The sequence below is a fragment of the Eptesicus fuscus genome, chromosome 5 (assembly GCF_027574615.1).
Source record: "Eptesicus fuscus isolate TK198812 chromosome 5, DD_ASM_mEF_20220401, whole genome shotgun sequence".
Lineage (NCBI taxonomy): Eukaryota > Metazoa > Chordata > Mammalia > Chiroptera > Vespertilionidae > Eptesicus > Eptesicus fuscus.
The window spans coordinates 22619531-22631559 of NC_072477.1; positions in this window are offsets into that span (position 1 = coordinate 22619531).

The following is a 12029-nucleotide window of genomic DNA, read 5'->3' on the forward strand; positions in this document are numbered from 1 at the left end:
ACTCAGTACATCAGAGCTCTTAGTATTATTATGAATGGGTGTCAGACCCTTTATCAATTTAATCCACTAAACTTCTCCGACAGGTCAGAAGTTCTGTCTCCCTTGTTACAGATGAGGCCCAGGGAGGCAGATGAGGGCGAGGGAGGATGCCATCTCCGGCCTTTGCCTTGGTGCTGGTCATTTTTAGCATCAGCTGCAGCCAAGTCACTCGCCCCTATAGCTGTCTCCCTGAGGCACTCCCCAGCCATCAGCAACCATTTTTTGAGGGAGAGGGGGTGAAAAATGCAAGAAAGAAACAGGACCTGTGTTTGAATCAATAATTGCATTATGAATCTGTCACCTGTGACTGTGTTTCGCTTTTTCTTTTTTAATTTGGATCCTGATTGGTTTTTTGTTTTGTTTTGTTCTTGTTAATCCTCACCAGAGGATATATTTCCATTGATTTTTTAGGGAGAGTGGAAGAGAGAGGGAAAGACAGAAAAACATGGATGTGAGAGAAACACATGGATTGGTTGCCTCCTATATAAGCCCCAACCAGGACCCGGGATGGGGAGGAGCCTGCAACCAAGGTATGTGCCCTTGACCGGAAATGAACCCAGGACCCTTTGGTTCACAGGTTGATGCTCTATCCACTGAGCCAAACCGGCTAGGGCTGTTTCACTTTTAAATATATATATATTTATATATTGATTTCAGAGAGGAAGGGAGAGGGAGAGAGATAGAAACATCAATGATGAAGGAGAATCATTGATTGGCTACCTCCTGCACACCCCACACTGGGGATCGAGCCTGCAATGTGGGCATGTGCCCTGACTGGGAATCAGACTGTGACCTCCTGGTTCATAGGGTGGCGTTCAACCATTGAGCCATGCTGGCTGGGCTGTTTCACTTTTTTTTTTTTTTTTTTTTACTAGTCTGTTGGGGGCTTATCCCTTGAGAGTAAATTCTTGTCTTTTACTGTGCTGCACAGTTCTTCTGAGAGTTTCCAGAGAGAGTCCCAGAGGTCCTGCTCTCTCCTCCTGTTTGGAAATTCAGAGGCAAGTGATGCCCCACAATGCTCCAGCTACCACCCTGCCCCACCGAGAATGGGAGAGAGGAAAGGAAGGGGCACCAGAGGGTTTGGGAAGGGCTACTGAGGCCAGGGCTGCTGACTTCCCCCACACCCAGGGCTGCTAAACACATCTGACCGCAACCCCTGGGCCTGTTTCCTTCTCTTAGTTCTCCCCATGGACTTTCCTTAGAAGAGGCCAATTGAGTGGGAGAGAAGGGACAGACGCTTGGCATTGCCTCCAAACCAGCCTTGTAGAGTCCCTGTCTCCTGTCAGTCACCTTCCAGGTGCCACCTGTAGGTCCCCCAGGACTTCATCTCAGCAGAACACCACCCACCAAGTTGCAGCTGCCCACACCCTTCCCTCGCCTCTTAGTGGAAAAGAAAAACATCCCACACTGTGTTGTTCTGGCCTCTTCCCCAGTGTTCACCTGTGGGCAGGCACAATGGAGAACAGCAAGACTCGGAGAACTTGCTTCCTTATCAGCTTGCTGCATGCCTCTGGGCTGTGTCTCGGTCTCCTTGCAGTTCAGGTGGTGGGAGTGGCCACAGCCCTGATGCCCTGGGAGGGTGTCTGCTCTGTGTTATCCCACAGGACTGCTGCGAGACAGCTCAGCCAAGTAGCTTCAACAAGTATGGATGGAGCCCTGACGATGAGTCAGATACAGTTGGTGGGAATACTCTGAGGTAAAAGAAAGCAAAGCGTGTTGTCATGAAATTTAAATTCTAGTTGTGGGAGACAGTTAACAAGCAGGCCAGTAAATAAACCAGCAAGATGATTGAAGAAGGCCAAAGTGCTAAGGAGAAAATAAAGCAGGGTGAGGGGTTGGAGACTGACTGCAGGAGGGGCCACTTTGGGATGCAGGACAAGAAGGACTTTCTGGGGAGTCAGCATCTGGGCAGAGACCTGAGTGGTGAGAAGCCAGCCATGTGGGAGGCTGGGGCAGGTGGCGGGGTGAGGGGGACAGCAGGTGTCCACCTCCTGGGGAGGAGCCAGGCGGGTGTTTCTGAGGAACAAAGAGGAGGTGAGGAAGGCTAGAGGGGAAGCTCTGGGGCCTCGGGGCCTCGGGGGCCAGGGTCAGGACTTTGGCGGTTATCTGTAACGTGAGGGGAAGCTGCTGGCAGCTGTGAAATGGGGAGGCCAGTCAGGAGGCAACTGTGCAGTCCAGGCCAGAGACGGCAGTGGTTGGTTTGGTGGAGATGGAGAGGAGAAAGTGAATTTGGGATTAACACAAAAGTAATTTGAAAGAAGCATGTGCGCTCCCTGAGCAGAGTGCAATTCTTCAAGTTCAGAGAGCTTGAAACACAGAAATCTCTCTGACGGCCACTTGTCATAGAGTCCCAGCACCCCCTCATTGGGCTCAGGGCTTCTCCTGTGGGACCTGCAGGAAGCCTGGCTCAAGGGTCTCCATGGCCTCTCTCTCCCTGTGCCCCAAAGTTCAGCCTCTATCTGTTTATCAAAATCAGGGATGAGGTTTGGATCCAAGTAGGTCCCGATGGTCAATGGAGCAGCCTACAGCAGCCGTTAATGTTCAGCTGTTATAGATGGTGGGAAGGTAGGAGGGCCTGGAGGAGGAGCACAAGAGGGAGGCAACAGGCATATGTCCTGGAGGGTGGCTTTACCAGAGACCTAGGAGGCAGGTGAGAGCAAGGCAACCAGTCAAGGAAAGGAAATGGGTGGAGGTTCAGAGGCACCACCAGGGTCTGATCTCAAGAATCAACTTCCAGATTCCTTACTTACTGCTCCTCTGAGGTGGGCAGCTTGGCCCTTACTAATTGCATGACCTTGGGAAAGTCACTTCACTTCTACAAGCTTTAATTTTTCATATGTAAAATGAATGGTTGTAAGGTTTACATGAAACAGCATCTACAAAGTTCTACAATAGACATTAGTTTGTGGGCTGTCCAACATCTGGACCTGATTCCTATTTGGAAGAATTTCACAACTTATGAATCCTAGTGGAAGACAGAGCCCTGATTCTGCAATGAAACTGGAAATGCCAGACACTTGCTTCCCCAGCTTCCCTTGCAGCTAGAACATGGCCATGTGACCCGGGCTCCACCAATCAGAAGCAACCATCCTGGACTTTGAATTGGGAGCCAGTGACACAAGAAGCAAGAACCATGAGAAAGTCTCCTCTGGTAACAACAGTGGTTGCAGCAAGACCAGGTTGCAGGATGACAGGTTAAGCAGCAGAATTTCTTGCCCAGAGTTGGTGGTGGCAGCTCCAGAGCCTAGGGTCCAGTGGAAGTGACAGTAACCACTGTGGCTTTCACCAGTCCAGTACTGTGATGAGCTTTAGGTCTCCAGAACTCCTGGAGAATATCTGAGTCACCCAGTAACTTTCTAAGAAACCCCTTTTTGGGTTATTTATAACCCAGAACTGGGCTTTTATGAGATGTGAGCATAGTATATAACTGTACTCCCCCTAGCATTCCAACATGGGAACCTTAATCTCCCTTAATAATATAATTTGGGCCAAATTTGAGTTATGATTAGTATAGGGTTATAAAGAAAAGGTCTTTGGAGAGAGATCACTTTATAAATTCTGGGTCTATGGTATGGCTGAGACTGATGGTTACCCACTCAATTTCCATTCTCTCCTTCTTCCTTAATATCAGAACACTAATTTTATTTAGGGTGGTGATTTCCATCAATAAAAGGCTACATTTCCCAATCTCCTTTGCAGCTAGGAGGGTCCTTTTGATAAAGGGATCGTAGCAGAGATCTGGTTTATCCCCAAGTTCTAGCCAATGATATATGAACAGATATCTTAAGACATGTTGCTCATTCCACCTGTCCTCCAGCTTCCTGTGTGGAACAGACACAATGGCCAGTGCTTCAGCAGCTGTTTTGGACGCTAAGGTGGCCTGGAAGATGGAAGTCAAGATGAGGAGGTGGAGTGAAGAATAGGCGTCTGGGTGCCTGAAGACTCAGAGCCACCTCATCAGCCCTGGAGCGTTTTTACACAGGAAGAGATACATTTCCACCTTCTACCAGGGTTCAAACCACTGGGCTCTGGCTTCTGTTACTAGAGGCCAGAAGTGATTCCTCACACATCATAGCAGAGATCTGGTTTATCCCCAAGTCCTGACAGGTGGAACTCTGTCTCTGTCTCTCCTCTACAACCTCACAGACTGTGGTGCTCACCTGATCTTCTTCTTCTCCTGCCATCTACATAACCTTCTCCAGCCCGGCTGGCGTGGCGCAGTGGTTGAGCATCGACTATGAACCAGGAGGTCACTGTTCAATTCCTGGTCAGGGCATATGCCTGGGTTGCGGGCTTGATCCCCAGTGTGGGGAGTGCAGGAGGCAGCCAATCAATGATTCTCTCTCATCATTGATGTTTCTATCTCTCTCACCCTATCCCTTCCTCTCTGAAATCAATACAAAAATATAAAAAATAAATAACCTTCTCCAGTGTTTTGAGTGGTGGCCCCTAGGATAGTTTTTGTCATGGTCTGGGTACCACCAACCTTGACTTTGCTGCAGGGAAGCCCCTTGCTTGATGTTGAGGTGCTTGTCCATGGTGCCCAGCATTCTCTGCCCAGGGAGAGTGACAGACACGGCTCTATTCCTGCCTCCAGCACTCACCTGTGTGCTGTGGGTGAGTCTTTTAGCTTCTCTGTGCCTCCCGGGTTCCTTTACCCGTAAACGGGGATGGGATTCCTGTCGTGGCTTTCTTGGAGAGCTCTCAGAGAAAAATATGCGTGAAAGTGTTTAGGAAATGGTGAAAGATAATAGAGAAGTCTGGTGGGTTTTTCTTTCTTTCTCTCTTTTTTTTTCCTGGTCACAAATGATGACTCAGAATGTATCGACCATTTCATTTGCAAGCTTTCATTATTTTTTCTACTGTGTACTTGTCCACAATTGCATCTCATCTGCCCACCTTTCTCACTCTTCAGTCTTTTAAGATTTACCCTAGATTTATAGCCGTGGACTTGGTATTTCACTATACATCATTCATATATAGCTAACATTTACTTACTGAGATTTATAACTATCTCTGGCAATCTCCGTTAACGTTTATCGAGTGCTTACTATGTGCCAGGTCTTTAGCTCAGCCCTCTACATGGTTCTTATTCAATAGGTACCAAAATCCTATGAGATGGATGTTTCTGTGATCTTTTTATGGGTGAGGGGGCTGAGTCACAATATGGCTATGATCAAGCAGCTAGCGAATTCGGTGGTCAGTACTTAATCCCAAGTGAATTAGGGTTTTTGGCAATAAGACTGTGTCACCTCTAAGGAAGCAGGTGCTGTGGCAGAGTTAGGAGCAGGAGCTCAAGTGGTTTGTTTGCAGGGTGTGTAACAGTGTGAAAGGTAAAGGGGGAGGAAGCGGGATTGTACAGGGGGTCAGTGAAAATCTGACAGAGTCTCAGCTAGTCTTACAGGGAGCTCTGGAGCAAAGATGCCCATGGAAGGAACCTTGAGTTGGGCACCAATGACCAGGCCCTAGCACCCTCATCATGCTCAGTCACCCCCACTGCAGTGGGTGATCATCCTATCTAATAAAAGAGCAATATGCAAATTAACCGTCACTCCATGACAAAGATGGCAGCACCCATAGCGGCCGGGGCGGGACACTGGTGGCGTTGCCCTGGCAATGTGAGCCCAGCATCCGCTCCTCAGCTGTGTGGAGGGAGGAGAGGGGCCTCTGTCCAGAGGTCGGGTGAGGGACGCTGGCGTCGTTGCAGGCCGGGCTGAGGGACCCCCCCTGCACGAATTTTGTGCACTGGGCCTCTAGTAGCTAATAAAAACTCTATCATATATTTGGAAGTTGCTAATAGAGTAGATCTGAAATGTTCTCACTACAAAAAAGCAATAGTAACTATGTGACGGGGTGGAGGTGGCAGCTAATACTGTGGTGGTAACCATTTTGGAATTTATAAATACATCAAGTCACCTTAAGCTGACACAGTGTTATGTGTCAATTGAAGCCCAATAAAGCTGGGGCGGGGAGGGGTACACCACTAGGATCTGGAAGAGGAGAGCTGGAGCTGTCCCTCACTATGCTCTGGCTCCTGAGCAGCACTTGCCACTGTGCCTGGCACATGGTGGGCACTCACACGTGTTCTATTTACTTCTAGTCCTACAACAACCTTGTATAATGGTGCCTCACTGTTTGCTAACCCAGAACTGTGTGTTATCCCGGGATAGCTTATGGCGATGGGCCCTTTAACACCTATTCTTGCGACTGTCTCTTCTCAACACTTCCCCATCAAGCCTCAGGTTTAGGACACTTCTCTGGCAAAGTCCCACCCCACCCAGCACAGCTTTTGGGGCGTCCCTTCAGTCATCCTGGGAGAAGGTCACCCACTCCCACACAGCCAGGGACACCCTCCAGTTCATCCCAGTTTCCTCTTGCCTAGTCCAGGGACGGCGAGGGAGGAGGGACTGTGGTGGGCGCAATGGGGAAGAGGCCAACCGAACACAGAAAGCCTGCCCGAGAAAGGTTTAGCCCCGCAATCCAATTCCACTTAGCATCCCATAACCAAATGCTGTCAACATGAGTTTCCTGTTCGAGTGGATTCCTTAAGAAGGCTGGCAGAGGGCAGAGGTGTATTCCGGCCCTCCTGGGGTAGGGGTGGGGGAACCAGAGGGCAGGGGTGGAGGATGCCTGGGGCACCAGGGCCCCCGCCTCACCCTCTCCCTGCTGCAGTCCAAACAGGCTCTCAGGAGGGGGTTTGTCACACTTGTCTGTCCCTGTCAATCTGTGATGGCTCATGGAGGGTCATTCAACCCGCTGGGGGGGTGTCTCTTTTGATTAAGCATCTAGCCTCTGAGGTAAAGTGTGCGCTCTCTCTCTCTCCCTCTCTCTCCCCCTCTTTCCTCTCTCTCTCTCTCCCCCTCTCTTTCCTCTCTCTCTCTCTCTCTCTCTCTTTCCTCTCTCTCTCTCTCTCTCTCCTTCTCTTTCTCTCTCTCTCCCCCCTCTCTTTCCTCTCTCTCTCCTCCCTCCCTCTCTCCTCTCTCTCTCTCCCCCTCTCTTTCCTCTCTCTCTCCCCTCTCTTCCTCTCTCTCTCTCCCTCTCTCTCCTCCCTCTCTCTCTCTCTCTCTCTCTATAATATATATATATATATGTATAAAAATTATATATATATTTTTTTTTTATTTCAGAGAGAAAAGGAGAAGGAGAGAAAGACAGAAACATCAATGATGAGAGAGAATCATTGATCGGCTGCCTCCTGCACGCCCCACACCGGGGACTGAGCCCACAACCTGGGCGTGTCCTGACCAGGAATTGAACCACGACCTCCTGGTTCATAGGTCGATGCTCAACCACTGAGCCATGCAGGTCAGGCGCTAAAGTGTGCTTTTAATGTGGGGGAGTCAGACCTGTACCTGAAGGTGGGGTGGAGTTCCCAGGTGGGGGAGGGTGTGTGTCAGAGCCCCTGAAATCCCACCATGAAAGGGGAGCCATAAGGCCCACCCTGGGGCAACCTTAGGGACAGAGGGCTGCTTAGAGAGAAGCCTGAAGATCCGGGGGAGCCTCAGGCTCTTGAATGACAACTGAGGGGGTGACCCCACATAGTTGGTCAACATGGCTGCTGTGTGCTCATCTCTGCTCCCCTGGCTGAGGCATGGCTGGGCTTTCCTGGGGGACCATGGCAGAGCCTGGCTTCCCCCGGGGGTGTTGAGGGGAGCTGGGCCAGAGCTGACCACTGAGTGGTCACCATGGATCAGGCACAGAGCCGGGCGGGGCGCTGTCCTGTCATCTTGTTGACTCTGTGGAGCTATGGTAGAAAACAGCAATGGGTTCAAGGTGGGGAGGGGGCTGTGGGAGGGTGGGCGCTAGTATTTCCCCATTTTCCCAAGACATTAACAGGGAGGGGCCCAGGGAGTTAAAGAAAGCAAGCCCTCATTGTGGTGAGGGGCGGCCCTGGGACTCCGCACCCACACAGGGGTGTGGGAAGCTGCCCAAAGGCTCAGTGAGAGCTTGGGGAACCCACTGGGCTTGGAGGGCGTCTGTCAGCAGAAAGGTGTGAGCACAGGTTGAGAGAGGAGGCCAGGCGGGTGATGGGCTGGGCGGGTGAGACCAGGGGAGGGGAGGAGGTCTGGGGACTGAGGAGGGAAGGGCTGGGTGTCCAGCCCTTTTGTGAGCCCTTTTAATTCGTGTAAATGAGGGTTTTTAATTTGTTATTCTGGGTTTTACTTCTATTACCATCTCATTTGCCTCTAAACCCTATTTGCCCCAGCCTGGACCGAATTCCATTTGATGCATTAGGACTAATTCTCCTCCCAAAGGGTTAGATGTTTTCTCCCCACACAAAAGTCGCTTATTTGGGATAAAGAGACGATTAGATTTATCTTTAATATTTTAATGGCAGCTGGGATTAGCGGACAAACAGCCCCGACTGGGGCTGTTCGCCGTGGATTAGGTTCTGATAAACTCTCAGATGGGGACCCCCCCCACCCCACCCCACCCCACTTTCTGTTTTCCACAAAGTGCTTCTTATTATTTTTTGTTGGGGGGAAAAAATCCCTTGTCTTTCGGAGCATCATAAATTCCATTTGCCGTTTTCTATTAAATCAAGTTGATTAAACTTGTTGTGACTCTTTGCACATAGATCTTTTTAATTTTAATGTCTCCAGCATAAAATCTTTAATGGTGCAATTCGAAATGGCTGCAATACACAGCACCGGCCTTGACAAAACAGATGGAAATGAGGTTCGGCCAGGGAGGGGGGCCGCTCAGGAGGCGCAGAGTCGGGAGCAGGCACAGACCTCCAGCAGAAGGCAGGGGCCTACCCCCCCTGGGGCCCAGAGAGCCCAGGTTCCAACCCCTGTTCTGTTACCTCCTCACTTCAGGGCTTGGGCTGTAACCGTGGCCACTGTTTATGGAGTGCTTGCTCTGTGGGTAGTAACCTTGGCCAATGCTTCATGAAGTCCTTGCCGTGTGCCTGGCACTGTGTGTGCATTGTCAGCAGTCCTTACAGGAGGCTCAGAGAGGTCACTCGCTCAATCAAGGTCACACAGCAAGTTGGTGGCAGTGGTTGAGGCCCGGTTTTCTTTGGCTGGTGGAGCCTCCCCTCCCCACACGTAGCCTCATCAGGGAAACGGGGTGACCGGCAGTGCCCTGGCTCACAGGTGCTTGGAAAGCTGAGCTGAGGTCCACACACACAGCTTTGGGAATGAATGGTCCCGGCTGGACTCTCCCGGGAGCAGAGGGGTTGAGGAGGGCCCATCTGGGGCCCAGAGGCCCCATCATCACAGACGACAGCTGATATTTTTAAAAATACATATATTTTTACTTCAGAGAAGAAGGGAGAGGGAGAGAAAGACAGAAACATCAGTGATGAGAGACAGTCATTGATCGGCTGCCTCCTGAACTACCCACACTGAGGGCTGAGGACGGAGGCCGCAACCCAGGTAAGTGCCCTGACCGGGAATCAAACCATGACCTCCTGGTTCACAGGGCGACACTCAACCACTGATGCATGCCGCTGGGCTGACAGCTGATGTTTGAGACCCTGGGAAGCTCCCCTGACTTCAGGGTCGGTGGGAGACACCCAGGATCGGGGCTCCCCCTCCCACCAGCCCTCCTCTCCAGCCTCAGGCTTTTCTCCCTGTCCCTCCGCTCTAATCCTGACCTCATCAAGTCGCTGGAAGGGTTGATCCACAGGAGCAAATCCCTCATTCGGAGGGACAAAATCAGCTTAATTTGCAACAATTTGAAGCAAGTCTTTGCCAGGATTTGAATATCAAATTATCCCACAGCCCAGGCTGGCCTGGGAGGCCTCCCCCTGCCACAATATGGACGGATATGCTCTGGGCTCCACCAGGGAGATTGTTCTGGGCGTTGACTGAGGCTGCCGCTGGGCTGCGTGTGATGGAGTGAACCCAGAGGGGTCAGAGGGTGCTGGGGAAGGTGAGGGCACTGCAGCTCCCAGGCCTGGGAGTGGGAGGGACGTGGAAACATCCTGTCCATGAGACCTGAACCTAGGGGCTTGGCAACTATGCAGATTCCCAGGTCCCCTCCCCAGACATAAGGGAAGCTTGAAAAATTCTGGAGTAGCTCAGCCTTTCAGCAAATCCGTACACACTCACGTGTAGAGGAAATCAGCCTCTCTGGCGTCCACCCATCCGCCCCAGCCCTGGCCCCGCAGAGCATGCTCCTTTTGCTGCCTGCTTGGTGACCTGGGACCTGAGTCAGCGGCTGCACCCGGCTCGCCTGGGGCCTGGCCCCTCCTGCCTCCGTGCACGCTCAGGCCTGACAGGCATCATCCAGTGTGAACCCCATGGGACACACTGGCCGGACCCAAGCCCTGGGCATGTCACTCCCCCTCGGAGCTGTGAGCCGCTTTGGGAAGGGTCAGGACTCCAGGCCTGGCCCCGAGCAGACCTTCGTCGATGTTGGGTGAAACACGCTGGTCCCGTCACAGCCCGTGCCACTGGGGACCGCCAGTGTGAAAGCAGCGGCCAGGACTGCGGAGACAGCCCCGTGCAGCCGCGTCTGTCCCTCCAACACCATCAACACAGACGAGAAGCTCAGTCCCTGTCCTCAGAGAGTCCGCCGCTGGGGAGGGAACCACACAGAGACAAAAAGCAAGTTCTAAGTGCTTTTCTCCTATTCGCCCATTTCCTCTTCATAAAAACCCTATGAGGTAGGGAATGGTATTAAACACACCTACTGTGCCGACGAGGAAACTGAGGCACGAGAGATGATATCATGCCCAAGGTCACAGTCACAGGGGATGGGCCTGGGGCTCATACCCAGGCAGTCGGACCCCCAGCCTGTCATCTGAACAGCTTTGCTCCACGTCTATCCAACTATCTCTACCCATCACTATCTGTCTGTGTATATTACTTTTCCATAAGTGACTTGCCTTTTTAAAGGCATAACCAGCCCTGATGGGTTTGGCTCAGTGTATAGAGCGTTGGCCTGCAAACCCAAGGGTCCCAGGTTCGATTCCCATCAAGGGCACATGCCTGGGTTGTGAGCTCAATCCCCAGTGGGGGGCATGCAGGAGGCAGCCAATCAATGATTCTCGCTCATCATTCATGTTTCTATCTCCCTCACCCTCTCCCCTCCTCTCTAAAATCAATAAAAATATAAAAAATAAAATAAAGGCTTTGGGAGCACAATGTTTGGGAGCACAGAAAGGAGCACTGACCCGCATTAGGGCAATCACAGGGGGCTTGGAGGAGGCATCTCCATGCTGCTGAGCAGCAGCTGAGTACCTGCCACTGGTGATGCAGAGATGACAAAGCCATGCTGGGGGAGCTCACGACCTGGGGATGAACACCTGTAAGTGGATGTTATAAGGGCTCTGACAGAAATCAAAGGGCCTCAGGGAAGCAATGGGGAGACCCCAAAGCTAGGGGGCTCTGGGTAGGCTTCCTGGAAGAGCTGGACATGAGCTGAGACTGAAAGGATGACTGGGAATCTCAGAGACACGCCCCTTCCATTAGGTCTAGGCATTAAGTTGAGGGTAAGGGGGCCCAGAGGTCCTGCTGGGCACTCTCACCCTCTTCGTCTTGGCCGCGTTCTCCTCCATGGACCCTTCCTCACACAACCAAGCCCGTCCCATCTCTGATCACCTACCCCGGACAGGCAGATCCCCTCCTGGGGAGTTCTTTGTCCCAAACTCCTGTGTGTTCCCAGAAGGCAGGGCCTGAGCACCAGGTTCCTAACCCCCCGGGTCCTATGCCTAGCAGGGGCCAGGCTGGGGCTGTTTGGGTGGCAGTGGCTGCCTTAGGAGAGCCCAGTGGTTTGATCTGAGGGCACCTAGAATTTAGCAAGAAGGGCTCCCAGAAACCACACACACCAACCTGGAAGGAACGAGGCCCAGGGAGGTCACAGGAGTTGCCGGGGACTCCAACTCCCAGCTCTCCGTGCCCTGATTGTCTCTCTAGGGTGGTCTTGCCTCCCCCATCCGCCCCCCACTCTCCCTAACCCTTGTCCCTGCCTTGCCTGATGGTGGCCGGGGGAGCCCTTCCTGAATAACGATGGTATTGGCTCAGATTAAGGCCAACTAG